The sequence below is a fragment of the Panthera leo genome, chromosome B3, assembly GCF_018350215.1.
Source record: "Panthera leo isolate Ple1 chromosome B3, P.leo_Ple1_pat1.1, whole genome shotgun sequence".
Lineage (NCBI taxonomy): Eukaryota > Metazoa > Chordata > Mammalia > Carnivora > Felidae > Panthera > Panthera leo.
The window spans coordinates 44,080,020-44,094,541 of record NC_056684.1 but is presented as its reverse complement, the minus strand read 5'-3'; the positions used below and the strand labels follow the sequence as shown (position 1 = coordinate 44,094,541).

The 14,522-nt window shown below is 44.2% G+C and overlaps 1 protein-coding gene across 2 annotated transcripts in view; it reads right to left on the bottom strand.

Moving 5' to 3' along the window:
- The window catches only part of RORA (RAR related orphan receptor A), a 711,987-nt gene that overhangs the window by 117,901 nt on the left and 579,564 nt on the right, over nucleotides 1-14,522 (bottom strand). The gene's annotated exons all lie outside the window — the stretch shown is intronic.

The window sequence follows — 14,522 nt, the reverse complement described above, 5'->3', positions numbered from 1 at the left end:
AAATCAATTATGAGTAATAGGTCTCCTGTTAACATGTATCACTACAACTGTCTCTCATAATTTTTGAATAAATTTACATTTGTTTCATACTCTCTGTGAGCCTGTAATGTACGTGTGTGTCACTGACCATAAAACCTTCTCCATTTCCTCTTCTTTGTTACATTTGCTCGGGTATGCCTCGGACTAATGCTAACTTACAGAAGGTTTTTCCAAGAGGAGAGAAAGTCAGCGGGTAAGTTGGAAGGAGCTGTGGAATCAGGTGTATCTAACTTAGAATCTTGTCCCATCACTTGTCACTTTGGCAGGGGGCTTCCTCCCTCTGAGCCTTGGTTTCCTCATCTGTACATGAGGGTAACAGTACCTTCCCCACAGGGCTGTCGTATGATTTAAGGCCCGCCACACTGCCAGGCACATGGTGTTCAAGCAATGTCTCTTTCTGATCTCCTTTGAAAATCTTAAAAATGATTAATATCTGAGAGAGGATAATAATCGTAACATTTTGGATTTGATGTCTTGTTTTGTGTGACGATTAGGGTCACCAAAGTCCCCTGAAAAAGTAATGTCACCCTTTATCTTTACTATTTATTAAAGGGAGACCCTCAGATTCCATGTAGATAACTCATGCGGAGGCACAATGATGGGGTAATGAATTTGCTGCTGGGACCTCAGTAAGCCTGTCCTTCAGACCAAACAGGTGATGTCTGATGTGGAGAAATCGTGCAGGGAAAAAGAAAAAAGAATACAACATTGGATCTATACTGTAATTACAAAAACACAAAAGTGACATGTATATGATAAAAGATGAGAAAAGAAAACAGGAAAATCTTTTTGGCAGATGAGTGAGAAAAATAGGTATATTGTTTTCCTCTTCTCTAAGATCCTTTTTCATTCTTAAAATGAGGTTAGACATTTAGGTGGAAACTAGAGAATTCTACGGGGATACATCCATTTAGGTTGATGGGCTCTCTAGTCAAAAGGTAACTATCTCAGGAATGAACTTAAATACAATTTGGCTTTAATGGAATACTTCCCTTCCAATAGCACAGAGGGAACACAAATGTTGACAGAGGTGAGGAAGAGGAAGGAAGGGCAATTTTGGAGGATGGTCACCAGCTGAGGGGGGTAGACTTGGAGAGAGTGGGCTCTAGACAGGAGCTTGAGGAGGTGGAGGTGGTGGAATAAATAGAAAAGGGAAAGTTGCAAAGGCAAGGCAAGTAATGTAGGTAGACGCATTAAGGGGTTGATTCTTTTGGGGGGGGTGTGTGTCTATTTGTGAAGAAAAGAGGCATCCTTCAGGTGCACTAATAAGCTCAATATCTCTCAAGAAAGCCCCAAGAAAAGTATTAAAAAGTTTGGAAGATAGCTCACTAACACCCTGGTTTATAAAGACATTGCTTCTGCCTTTGGCTCTATGAGCCTTGAGGGGAGGGGGACAGCAAGACTCAGTAGGAAGGACAAGGACACAGGGGTGTGACAGAACTAGATTCAATCCCACCTCTGGGGCTCACTAGCTATGTGGGTTGTTGGGTAAGTTGCTTAACATCTAAAAACTTAGTTTCCTCAATTAATATTCATACTTCATGGTCAAGTTACCATAAGGTTTAAATGAGATTATACACACATATACACATAATTGCACACATACAAAATGACTGGAATATAGTAATCTCTCAAAGAGTGTACCTTATCTTGCTATAGGGAGCGGAAGAGATAAGAACTCCCATCCTAAGATAAGAAAATTAATAAAGTTAAGGTTGTGGGTCCATCCAGCTTTATATACACAAGGAGGGACCAGAACAGCCTTCTCAGGGAGTCATGGTAAAGCCATGGCTGCCAGAGAAGAAGACAGCACTACCCCAAAGGCCCCCACTCTGCTTCCTAGAATGTGGTGGTGGATTAGCTGCCGTTACCCACGGTCGAAAGCCCTAACGCTCGCCCATGTTTCTTCATCTTCTGGTTCGAGCACTCGGCTGAAGTGATGGCTCTGATACCTGTGTTTTGAATCCTGTAATACCCCATGCTTGGGGTCAGGGGACACGGATAAAGGGGCATAGGGCAGCTTCTGTTCTCTACTGAGCCCTTAGGCTGTTTCTAAGTCCTGAAGGTGTGCCTAACTCATCTGGGAAGCTGGTAACAGCAAAGCATAACACTGCCCCCAGTATCTCTAACCTACAACATCTGCAATGTGAGAAAGGAGGGAAATTCTCCCCAAAGTCTCTTGAGATGGGGCTCCAAGCACTTACTGGGATCAGGCAGGTAACTCTGTACCAGGGGCTCCATCAGCAACCGGGGAGGAGAAGGCTAACACCAGGATTTGAGTTTACACAGCAAACCCCACGAAAGGCAATGCCTGGTAGGCAGAGGAAGAATGACAGCGCATGGTAACCAGGGTCTGGGGGAGCTGCTCTCCCCTAATCCAGCTAGCTCATAAGGAAACTGTTTATGTTTTCTGTTTGCCAAGAAAACCTTTGTGCGTTGCTGGAACCTGTTTGTCCTGAACTCCTAACAATAAACACATGGCAACCAGTTCTCCAGATGACAAGTCCTTTTGTTAATGAGCAAGGAATGACTGATGAGGCCGGGTGCTCTGAAAACCCTTAGCTGCCTGGAGTCTTGTGACTCAAGGTTGAGAGGGGGAGAGGGCTGCTTTGGAAAGAAGTCTTGTTCTCTCACTCCATCCTGCTCCTTCGCACGGGGCAGCCCATGAGCACTGTTATGGTCATGTCTCATCTGGGTAAGCTGCTTTCATCCAAAGTGCCACTGCTGTGGCGGAAAGCAAATGCAGCTCCCCAAGACGCACAAAGCTCCGTAGAAAGAGTATTAAGAGATACATACAATTCGGTAAACACATACCCACTCACATACACAAAACACTTTCCATCCCGTTTAATGTTTGAGTGCATACATACATATACATGCGTGTATTTGTGGTCTGGGTATCAACAAGAACAAGGTAAATTCAACCACATGTGAATTGGTAGTGTTAAACAATTAAATAGAAGTGTTGATCAAACCCCATAAGGGTGTGTGTTTCTCCAGGCTGGTGTAATGACGTGTCTTTGGCGAGTATGAGACTAATGCCAGCACATGCACCCGCTCTCTCCTCTCACCTCGTTGTCTATTAAAATCTGTCTCCCACACTTGCCAGGCACCCTCCCAATCGCACAAGGATTGTCACTGGTTGGCAAGGATTGAGAAATTCTGACTTCTGTTTGTTGTTTTACTGGTATCTGTTGTTAACTAAAAGTTAGAAAATATCCCTTGTAGTCCTTAGAAAGGTTCAGAAAGAAATCCAGAGTTTGGAACAGCCCCAAAGGCGTGTTTAGGGGAAGTCTCAAGGAATTCCAGTGGTCAGAGAGTTTAAGAGATTCTAATCTTGGAACCAAAACAGACCCCAAATATGTCAGAACCTCGTTCCAGGAAAAGAGCTTGGAAAAGGAAGCCTGTCAGGTAAAAATAAACTGATTTTCCCTGAATAATCTTGCACTTTGCACAAATAAGAATGACCACACCTCTGTTCTACGGCTGGGGCAAATCCAGGTTCAGCCCAACTAGCTCAAACGTTTGCTGAGTCAGTGGCAAGGTGTTAGGAAACCCCCCTGTTCCCAGCCCAGCGTCACACGTAACTCTGGAGCGGTCCTCCAGGAAAATAACTTGAAGAAGACTGGATGGCAATGCTCTTACTGTGATAGATAGGCTTCATATTAAAAAAAGATACTGCATTTTGGGGAAGACTTCCACAGTATAAAAATGCATTAAAAAAACCCCAAACCTACTGGCAGCCCCATAATTTTTCCTTCCTATCTTAGCATAACTTATCAAAGGCAAAGTTTATATATATACTCCACTGGTCAATCCATTAGGAGAGGGGCTGTCGCTGTCTGGCTCAGTGGTATAGCCTCAGACCCTCACCACAGTGCTTTGCACTCAACAGGTGCCCTTTTCATCGTTCATATTTGTTGAATAAATATGTCACGCAGGGCGAGAAACTCAGTTGGTCCTCATAAGTGGACCTAATCTAAACAAAAAGAGTATACCTGGTGCCAGTGAAATTGGGGGCCTCTATTTTTATCTCCAAAATACAGGAGCAAAAGGTGAACTCTTGTACCAAGCCTTGAAGGGCAGCACAAGGCAGCAACTCAGCAAGAAGCAGAAAAGTGAGATTCCCACTCAGAGAACAGCCTGTCCACAGCCTCCCACAGAGGTATTACGGGTAGCATTGTCATGGGCCAATTTCAATGCCTGATGCAGTTTCATAACACAGTGGATGATAAGCCATATTCATCAGGAAGAAAGAATAAAGCAAAAAATATTTATACATATATTCATACATAAAAACCTGTAACAGTGAGCTTCTTCATTGCCCAGTCTTCATAAAGTCTGCAAACCTAGTGATGGGGGTTTGCCTCCTGGAGGGTGGAAAGCCTGGCTTCCTCTAGTCCTTGACAACAGGTGCTAAGCCCAAGTGGGAACAGAGCTGTTTCAGGGGTAGTGTTCCACTGTGTTAGGGACTGAGTTGCCCCTGTGTGGATGGGGAAGACAGGGAGGCAGCTGGGACTGAGAAATGCTTTAAAAGGGTGTTGTGCTCTCGAGAGTGATAATGGGAGTCAAACTCTGGACTCTGGTTCTTAAAACTATGAAGTCACAGAGAAGTGATTGGGGCTTATAGCTGAGGACAATTTCAAATGATTATATACATATAGGACAATTAGAGGCCACAGATAAGCTGTTCAACATTCTTCCATTACCACGTATCTTTCTTTTCTTAGCCATTAACATTTACATTGGCTGGTTTTCCCCTCTTGTGTTCCTCAGGTGTGGCAGAGGTAACCAGAGACTCCAAGAATCTGATGGCAACATCATGCTCGGAAAGAGCAGTGAAGCAATGTTTGGGTAGCAGGGATAAAGCTTCTCTCAGCTTTGACCAAGGTGAAAAGACTACCAGCTCTAATACATTCCACGCCCCCCCCCCCCCGCTGACCCCCACCAACCCCCACACAGCCCCTCAAAACTCATGGGAGTACACACTGACATACAGCTCACACACAAACACACACACACACACACACACACACACACACACACACACACCTTGAAACCTGTCCTGTGTGCACTCCAGGTACCTGGCACACAGCGGTGCCCAATAAATATGTTAAATGTTGAATGACTAGATTAAAGTATTAGGAAGCAGGTGCCTACTTCATGTTGTATTTGCCCCGCCCCCCCCTCCCCCAAGCTTCAACTCACCATAAAATTACGTGGATACAACTTTTTCCCATGTATTTACTCTCCATAAAGGAACTGTGTGATACATAGATAATATGTTCTTTATACTTTGGTGACAAAAGTAAAAACAAATGACTTTCTCATTTCAAGAGAGCAGAAAGTCATCTTTCCTGTGAGTTTTTTTCCAAGTAATCTCTATGCCCAACATGGGGCTCAAACTCACAATCCCAAGATCAAGAGTCACATGGCCTACTAACTGAGCCAGCCAGGTGCCTGTCCTCTGAGTCTTACCTTTTAAAGACAATCTCTTCCTGAACTCCCAGAATTACTTTTTGAATGTCACTTCCCCAAATTTGCATGTTATAGGAATGGACACTTTCTTTGGAATTTTTCTCGTTTCCCCAAATCTTGCTAATCTGCTGGATTTGAAGCTCGTGTATTTTTTTTTTTTTTTTTTGCATCTGTCCCAACACCTCCTGCTGACACATGCCCAAAGAGGCTCAGCTTAAAAAGGGAGTGGTCTTCGAAAACACAAACTAGGTGTTCCCTGTTCAAATGAAAACTTGATAGGTATTCTCACAGGGAATACTGGAACCTTTCCCTCAGCAGCTGTACAAAGGTTAAAACTTGTTCTTGGCAAACGAGTTTACACTGATGCATCCTACATGGATTGTCCCTTCTTGTGGTTCACTACACTCTAATTGCAATCATGTTGGACATAAGCTGCTTACCGTAATGTTTCATAATGAAAAGTGTACTCTCCAGAATTCAATATCCAGTAATGGCTTCTTTGATTGAAAGCATGATTATGGTAATAAAACCACTACACAAACGGACACATCTTCAGTAGCTCATCTTTCTTTGGCGACAAAGGCAAGTTCTGATTCCTCCGACTGTTGGGGATTGAATTAAGTTTTGGGTACTGTCAGCAGCCATTCCAACTGCATCTGATCCATTGTGGTAGAAAATACCTTGGGGCTACAAATAGGGCCACCCATCTTCACAGCTGATGTATCATGATGATTCCTTTTGGGTGCATTCATAATCAGCAGGGTTGAGGGATAGTTGGCTTTGCTCTGTTGGCTAAAAAATTTTAATTTTAGGGGCGCCTGGGTGGCTCAGTCGGTTAAGCGTCCGACTTGACTTCGGCTCAGGTCATGATCTCACGGTCCGTGAATTCAAGCCCCGCGTCAGGCTCTGGGCTGACGGCTCGGAGCCTGGAGCCTGCTTCCGATTCTGTGTCTCCCTCTCTCTCAGCCCCTCCCCCGTTCATGCTCTGCCTCTGTCTCAAAAATAAAAAAACGTTAAAAAAAAATTTAAAAAAATTTTAATTTTATTGCATAAGAATATCGTAACATATAAGGAAACCAAGAAACTCACTCCTAACCCTGGAATCTTAAACCATTAACTGGCTTTCCTTCATCCTTGCTCTCACAGCCGTGACATCTGTCTACACACAAGTTGTCTTGCTCCCATGCTTGTCTGTATCAATGCTTCATCATAATGGATCAAGATGGCTTATAACACAAGCATTAGCCATCCTGACCACCTCACTGTGGCTCAGAAGATGGCAGGACAACCCAACTGCCCAAGATTTTAGGGCTCTAGGATTTTTAAGGTATGGAACCACAGACATTGCTTGAGGTACTTTCTGCAGAAGATGGGTAGCTTTGCCTGCATTTTTGGGCCTCCAGGCACAGAAAGCCATCGTCCATACAAGGCTCCTCCTGATCCTATTTATCCAAAGCGGATTCTATTCCAGAGAGTTCCATCCACCTTCTTGGGGGCCTTCCTCAACCATTCCTGCCCATAAGACTGTCCTCTGCCTTCCTTTCAACTCCAGGAGTTCCCATGGCCAGCATCTCTCAGCAAGCATCTCCCTTTGTTGCAAGAGGGTCCGTGTTTCACGCCACTGTTCCTAGAGTGAGGACTCTGCCTGAGACTTCCCTGGAGTCCCCAGGGTATCTAGAGCACAGGAAGTATTAATGGATATTTATACACTGATCTAAATAACATTGTGGATTGAGGTAACTGCCCAAAGGACAATTAAGTAAGTGAAAATAACGTAGAAAATGTGAAAGAGAAAAAAGACATTATGGTATTAGTTCAAACAAGGGCAGGGATCCACTCTCACCCCTTTATGTTACTTAACCTCTCCGCGTGTCAGTTTCCTCATGCAAAAAGTCAAAATAATAATAGTATCCGCTTCATAGGCTGTCCTGAGGACTTAATGAGTTCGTATTTGCAAAGTGCTTAGAACAGCACCAGGCACGCAGCAAACGCCACACAGGCATTTGTTACATGAAAATAAAAACTAAATAACATCACACTGCCAAACTCTACCATAGTGCCTGCCACAGGGTAGCTGATCAGTAAAGGCTGAACTCCCTACTCTGTTTTGTGACACTGGAACCAGCTAGGCCTGGGAGGGAGCGGCTTCCAGGACCGATGGGCTGGTTGGTGACAGTGCTTTCCAGGAGGTGAAGCCCTTGGGAACACAGCAAACTCCGTGCTCCACTTTAAGGGCCTTGGAAGGTACCAGGTTCTGCCACCAACTCGGTTCATCTGGCGCACTCCCAGGGCTGCGACGTGTGGCTTTTCGGGTTAGCCAGAGGAGGAGCAGTTGCCGGGCACCCTGGCGCCCACAGGCGGTGGCTGCTGCGGTGAGGGGACAGCCCGGAGCTCCGCCCCCGGTCGGCCTCGCAGCCCGGAGTCGGCGCGGAAAGTTACTGCGTGCTAACGTGGCAGGAACCATGGAAAGCGCAGGTCTGCCAAGAGCTGAAATCCTGGGCTGTGTTTCTTAGGCTCACAGGCACGGCTCTTCTGAGAAGCTAGTCTACACACGTCCCTTGCATATAACTGTATTCTTTCAGCAGCTACTATATTTTGGGGCAGAGGGAGGAGAAAAAAAGTTGGAGGGAGTGGCAACAAGGCATGAGCCAAATCCCACGTATGATTTTTTTTGCTTGCCCTAAGATGCATGTATATTTTCATCCACTGTATTGCATACCGCTGAACTTTGCATCTGATGGATTAAAAAAACACCACCACCTAACTCTTTATCGAATTCAACTCAGCAGAGGCTTGCATTAGTCTATTTGCTCATTCCTTTTTTTTTTTTCCAGCAAACATTTCCTGAGCACCAGTTATCTGTCAGTTACTCAAGTGGGCCCCAGGAACCCTAAAAAGCTCCTAGTCCAGTGTTGAGACAGACGGTAAATTGTTGCTATGCCACATAAAGGGCTATCACCGCGGCCTGCACAGTGGACTGCCCAGCAGAGAAATGATTTCTACCAGGTGGGAGAGCAGCCCGCACAGGCTTGCAGGGGAGTCTTGTTAGAGCAGGTCTTTGAAGAACGACTCCAGCAAGAAGGTCACCAGGTGAACGAGTGGCCTAATTAGGCTGTGATGTACATGTATCATCTTTGTCCCACACCTGCTTTTTCAAGTGAGGCTTTAAAAATACGAAACAGATTGTGGGGTGGGGAATAGCGTTGTATCAACATCACATTCCCTGATTATGATCGCTCTTGCTGTGGTCATGGCAGAGAAAGACCACATTTTTAGGAAATCCACCCGGAAAAGAGGTAAAGAGAAACATTTTCTTTATCTCTTATACATATCCATACACACGTATGTGTACGTATAGATGTGTGTGTAAAAGTGATAAAGGGGCATATAGGAGTTACTTGTGCTATGCCTGTAAATCCCTGGAAGTTAAGAAATACGCCGACATACATTAACAAAAATTTTTCAAGTATGAAAAATACTAAGTTTTAAAATTACCAAAATGACAATGCCTCTTACTACCTTTATTCTGAAAAGGAACAGCAATCATCAGAACATAATTTGGTCAGAGGGAAGAAGCTATTCTCACCCAAGGCCCTGGGAACTCTAAGGAGTGAAGTGAAGTGACTTCTGTGGTTCTCATTTTCCCACTTTTCCCCCTGAAACCTTGAGATTTGTTTTTTTTTTTTTTTAATTTTTTTTCAAATGTTTATTTTTGAGACAGAGAGAGACAGAGCATGAACGGGGGAGGGTCAGAGAGAGGGAGACACAGAATCTGAAACAGGCTCCAGGCTCCGAGCTGTCAGCACAGAGCCCGACGCGGGGCTCGAACTCACGGACCGCGAGATCATGACCTGAGCCGAAGTCGGCCGCTTAACCGACTGAGCCACCCAGGCGCCCCGAAACCTTGAGATTTGTAGGGTGACAGGGGCAGGACAGTAGTGAAGCCCAAGACAGGTGCAGTCTATGGAGGCCCTGAAAGGGGAGGGGCTAAAAGATGCTGCTTGGCTCTCTCTGCAGGAAGGACTCCTTCCCACCTCCCACCCCCCAAGAACCCAGAAGTGGTGGCACCTGGGGTGGGTAGTCACCTTAGTAAGGATTTGGGATCTGTCTGACAATTCTGTTGCAATTGCTTATGATACATTTCAAGAAGCAGAAAGCAAAATTTAATAATAATAGGAGCAGGTAACACGCTGTAACGTGGCTACCTCATTGATTCCTCATAACATTTCTATAAAGTGCATACTATTCGGATGCTCGTTTTATAGATGCAGGGACTAAAGCCTAGTTGGTCAATGGTAGAATTGGATACAAGTGCAAGTTGCCTGGCTCCGCTCTCTGGGCTCTTGCCCACACTGGTTACTATGGTATGTGCATGAGGACTATGAACTTCAAAGGCTATGGAAGAGGGAGGAAAGCAGAATGTTTAGTTGGGGTGGTGGGATTGCAGTGATGTTCACTTTTATTTTGATCTTCCATATTATTTGTGCAATAAATCGTTTAAAAATTTAAAAAAAGTCAATCCCATTGATAACTCTTTTTGTAGAAATAGTTTTTTTTTTTTTTTTTAAAGTTTATTTATTTTGAGAGAGAGAGTGTGATCAGAGGAGGGGCAGAGGGAGAGGGAGAGAGACAGAATCCCAAGCAGGCTCTGCACGGTCAGCACGGAGCCCAATACGGGGCTCGAATCCACAAGCCATGGGATTATGACCTGAGCTGAAGTCAGATACTTAACAGACTGAGCCACCCGGGCTCCCCTGATTGATAATTCTTGACCCAGTTGATACAGTTTTTGATATGTGTGCCTAACATAGAGTATTTACCACTAAATAAATTATAGCTTTTCTGTCCCTTGGTTTCTGTATCTGAAATATGAGATGATGTTTGCTAACACTCCCCCGCTAAACACTTGCTGTATGGTTGATATTCTGTGTATGGTACATGTAGGGTATGGAGGGTGTGGAGACTAGGGGGTCAGAAAGGGTGGGGAGGAGAAGGATGGAGTGAGGATGAAAAACTCTTTAGAAAGGCAATTACTCACTAGTGGAATCAGACAAGATGCATGAGGTTGGGCTGGGCTTTCAACTCCTAAGGTATTATCCAACACGAGAAGGAAACATCAGATCTGAATCAGGTCCTTCCCTCCCCTTGCCTTCCTTCTTTTTTTTTCCCTTCTCCCCCCTCCCTTCGTTCTTTCTCTGGGCTAGAGGAAGTGGTGTTTTGTCATATTTATACATTTCCTCAGAGAAGATTGGCAGAGACTCAGATCAGAGAGAATGTAAGAGGCTCGAAGGCCTGAGCACACCTGTTTTTGCATCCAGGGACTCAACGCTCCTGATATCACTTAACCCCTTTTACCAGATGCATATAACACTTTTACCACATTTCTATTTGCTGCTTATACACAGACGATTGATAATTCACTGGAAATGCACCCACAAAAAGTGCAGAATTTGGATAACCAAAGGGACATGCTGCTAATGGCTAGAAACTACGTTGGTTGGTTCGTATTCTCTCCCCAGTCACTTTTCAGACAATCTGGATAGAAAGCAGATATTTCATTTCTGTGCATCATCCCTCTAGGTTCAAAGATTCTTTTGAGAGAGACAAGGGAAAGATGATTTAATGCTGTCAAGTGCTTTGAGATCTCAGACAAAGAAGCTCTGTAAATACCGAGAATTACTGGGCATTATCGGCCCTGGTATCAGTCCCCTCAGTATTATAAGGGCTTTGGAAAAATTAATGAAGAAATAGGTCCTGGCATACTGGCAGCAGCAATTGCTTTCTGGAAAGATTAAGAGACCCTCTACATTGGGGAATGTAAGACTCAGTGAAAATTTTTTTTTTTTTTTTGCAAATGAAAATCACCAAAGATGAAAACCCATTGCAATATGAAAAGGAAAGAATTAAAGCTTTTAAAAAATCAGTCTCCAATGGGGAGAGGGCAAGCCATTGTATGGGTGCACATACCTTCCCAGGAGATGAGAAGAGAGAGACATTCAGAGGGACAGACTAGGCTTCAGAAAAAAAGCCATGCAAAAGGCTTTTGCTTTTATGTTTGTATGTGCTACAAAACTAAATCCTTTTAAGACAATAAAAATAAAAAAAACAACTATGCATTCTGTGTTGGTGAGGGTATAATCACGTATGTTATTGGTGGACGTTTAAACTGGTAAATTCTCTATGGAGGCCCACATCGCAATACTCAATGACACTACAAATCAACTTTCCCATTGTCCTAACAATTCCACGTCTGGGGATTTATCCTGCACATCTATCTGCGTGAGTGCAAACTGGTATATGTTTGAGGATATTCAATGCAGCACTGTTTGTGTTACTGAGGTCTGAAAACAACCTAAACACTGATTAGCAGGGGATTACATAGCTGCTGGTGTATCCACAAAATGTTGTGTAGCACTGTTGTTAAAAAGACTGAGGCAGCTCTGTGTGCCTTGATATGGAATTAGCTCTAGGGTGGTAGTGGGAATCGAAAAACTCAATATGCAGAACAGAGTGTGTGTGTGTGTGTGTGTGTGTGTGTGTAGATGTAACTATGTGTGTTGGGATTCATCATGCTCTTATATCCATAGAATGGATTATTTCTGGAAGGCAGCATTAGAAAGTGGTCATTGGTTAGAAGATAGGGCATACCTCTACTTTATATCCTTTTGAATACTGCATCATGTACCCATGTGACCTTTTCAAAAGATAAAGAATACTAATGTGTGTGAAACCACTGATTAAATGACAAAGTAAAAATACGAACTTTGTACCATTTTCTGGGGGTGGAGCCGGGTGAGGTTTGTCTTCAGAAGCCCTTCCACGTTCGTCTCAACACCAGGCTTTCCAGCCTCTGACTTCTCCAGTTGTCTACAGCTCAATTCAGGGTGAGTGAGCCTCGTGCCTGTGGCCTAACTCTCCCCAAACCAGGACATCCTTGATCTGTACCAGATCTATCAGACAAAGGTCTTAGTATGTAGGGACGTTTGCTGTAGGACTGATAGAGAAAATGAACCCTAGGGATTAGGGCCTCCCCCCCCCCCCCCCACGCCGAGCTATGCCAAACATACTTGCTATAATTCTGACCAGGGATAATTTTGGAATTGTGTGTTTGTGTGTGTGTGTGTGTGTGTGTGTGTGTGTTTTGTTGTTGTTGTTTTGGTTGTAAGGAACAACAACTCACTAAGTGAGGGGACACTTATTGAAAGGATACATGTGAAGCAATGAGAATAGCACCGTTCTCGTAGGAATCCAATAAGAATAATAAAACAACTTCAAAAATAACAATTACGGAGCACTTGGGTGCCAGCACTGTGCTAAGTGCTTTGTGGCAACAAGGGACCTGATGTTGCTTCTCTGTTCTGACAGCAGCTGGCTTATTCACTACCTATTGGGCTCACTCGGTCATTTTGCGCCCCTATAACACCAGCTCCCACAGGGGCCTTTGAGGCCCTCTCCTACCTCAAGGTCCCCTCTGCTTGTCAGCTGTCTCCTAACTGCTTCCTCATCTTCAGATCTCCTGTTCAGTCCCATGAGAGAGAATTTGAGAGGTCATCCTTCCAACAGCCACTTCCTGTGGGCTGGCCATCTCATTTACCTGTGGTGAGGGCTACCAGACCTCATGGGGTTAGTATTGTCCTATACTCACCAATTTCCTTTTTGAAGAACTGACCTTAAGCCAAGCATTGCGATACTGGGGACACAGCGCCAATAAAGCAAAGCCCTTGCTCTCCATGGATTTGCCTTCTACCTCCTTTACCTCCAGCTATGGGTGTGGCAGACATTCTGGCCTGTCCAGTTTGGAGACAATGGCCCATGATTGACCACTGAGCTTTTGCCTCAGTCCCCAAGTCACTGCCTCCTGTGGTTCTCTGCACTCATGTCCTTTCCCATTATCTATCCACCTCCAGAAACTGGGAATGTGCCTTGCCCCACTGTACTGGGGAGTCCAAGGTGACCATACAGATGGCCTCAACAGCTGGTGGAGAGTGATGGGAGGGAGGCCTGGTGGGCTCCACTCAGAGGCCCTGTGGGTCAGCTGCCGTGGGCAGTTGAGTCCTAGCTACAAACAATGAGACTGCTAACTATTGTACCATAATTTGTAGCAAATACCCAAGCTGTTATCTGCTTTTCTCTCTTTCTTCCCTTTTGTCAAAGCTAAACTGCTTGAAAGGATTGTATGCCTTGTCAAAGGTGTCAACGGCCAGAATCAATCTTTTCTAGGCTTGTCTTCCTCGTTCTTCAAACTCCTAGTGATCCTTCAAAACCTAGCTCCAAGCATTCCCCTCCCTCCTCAGTGAGTCCTTCCCTAAATTCTCAGAGGTCAGCATGCCCTCATGTGGGCTCCTTCTGTACTTGGCATGTAATTTTGTTGTTGCTGTTACCATGCTGTCCTGCCAATATTTATTTAGATATATGTTTTCTTTACTGAAGTGTAAGCTCACAGAGGCAGGGACCATGGCTTGGTAATTTGTTCATTCGTTTTTAATTTAAACAAATTATTTTGGAATAATTTCAGATTTATAGATTTATAGTATGTTTGTTACAACTAAGGAATCAACATGGCTATGTGACACTTAAGTAAATTTCATAGCTCATTCAGATTTCACTCATTTTTCCTTAACATCTTTTTCCTGTCCCAGGATGTCATCCAGGTACCACATTACATTTAGTTGTCATGTTTCCTTAGCCTTCTCTGGTCTGTGAGAATTTCTTGAACTTTGTTTTTGATGACTTCGAGAGCTTTCAGTCATACTGAGCAGGTATGTTGTAAAATATCCCTCAGTTTGGGTTTATCTGATGTTTTTTTTTTCTCATGGCTAGATTGGGGTTTATTTATTTTTAAACACTAGCCCTGAGCTAAATACTTAGCATGTACCACCTAGTGTAGACCAGGCATTTGATTAATGGTTAGTGAACTGAATTAAATTCAAGTGCTTCTTTGGTACCTCCTATATAAACAGAACCCTGATTGATGCTTTTGGAGAGATGAAGTATGGACCTCAAGT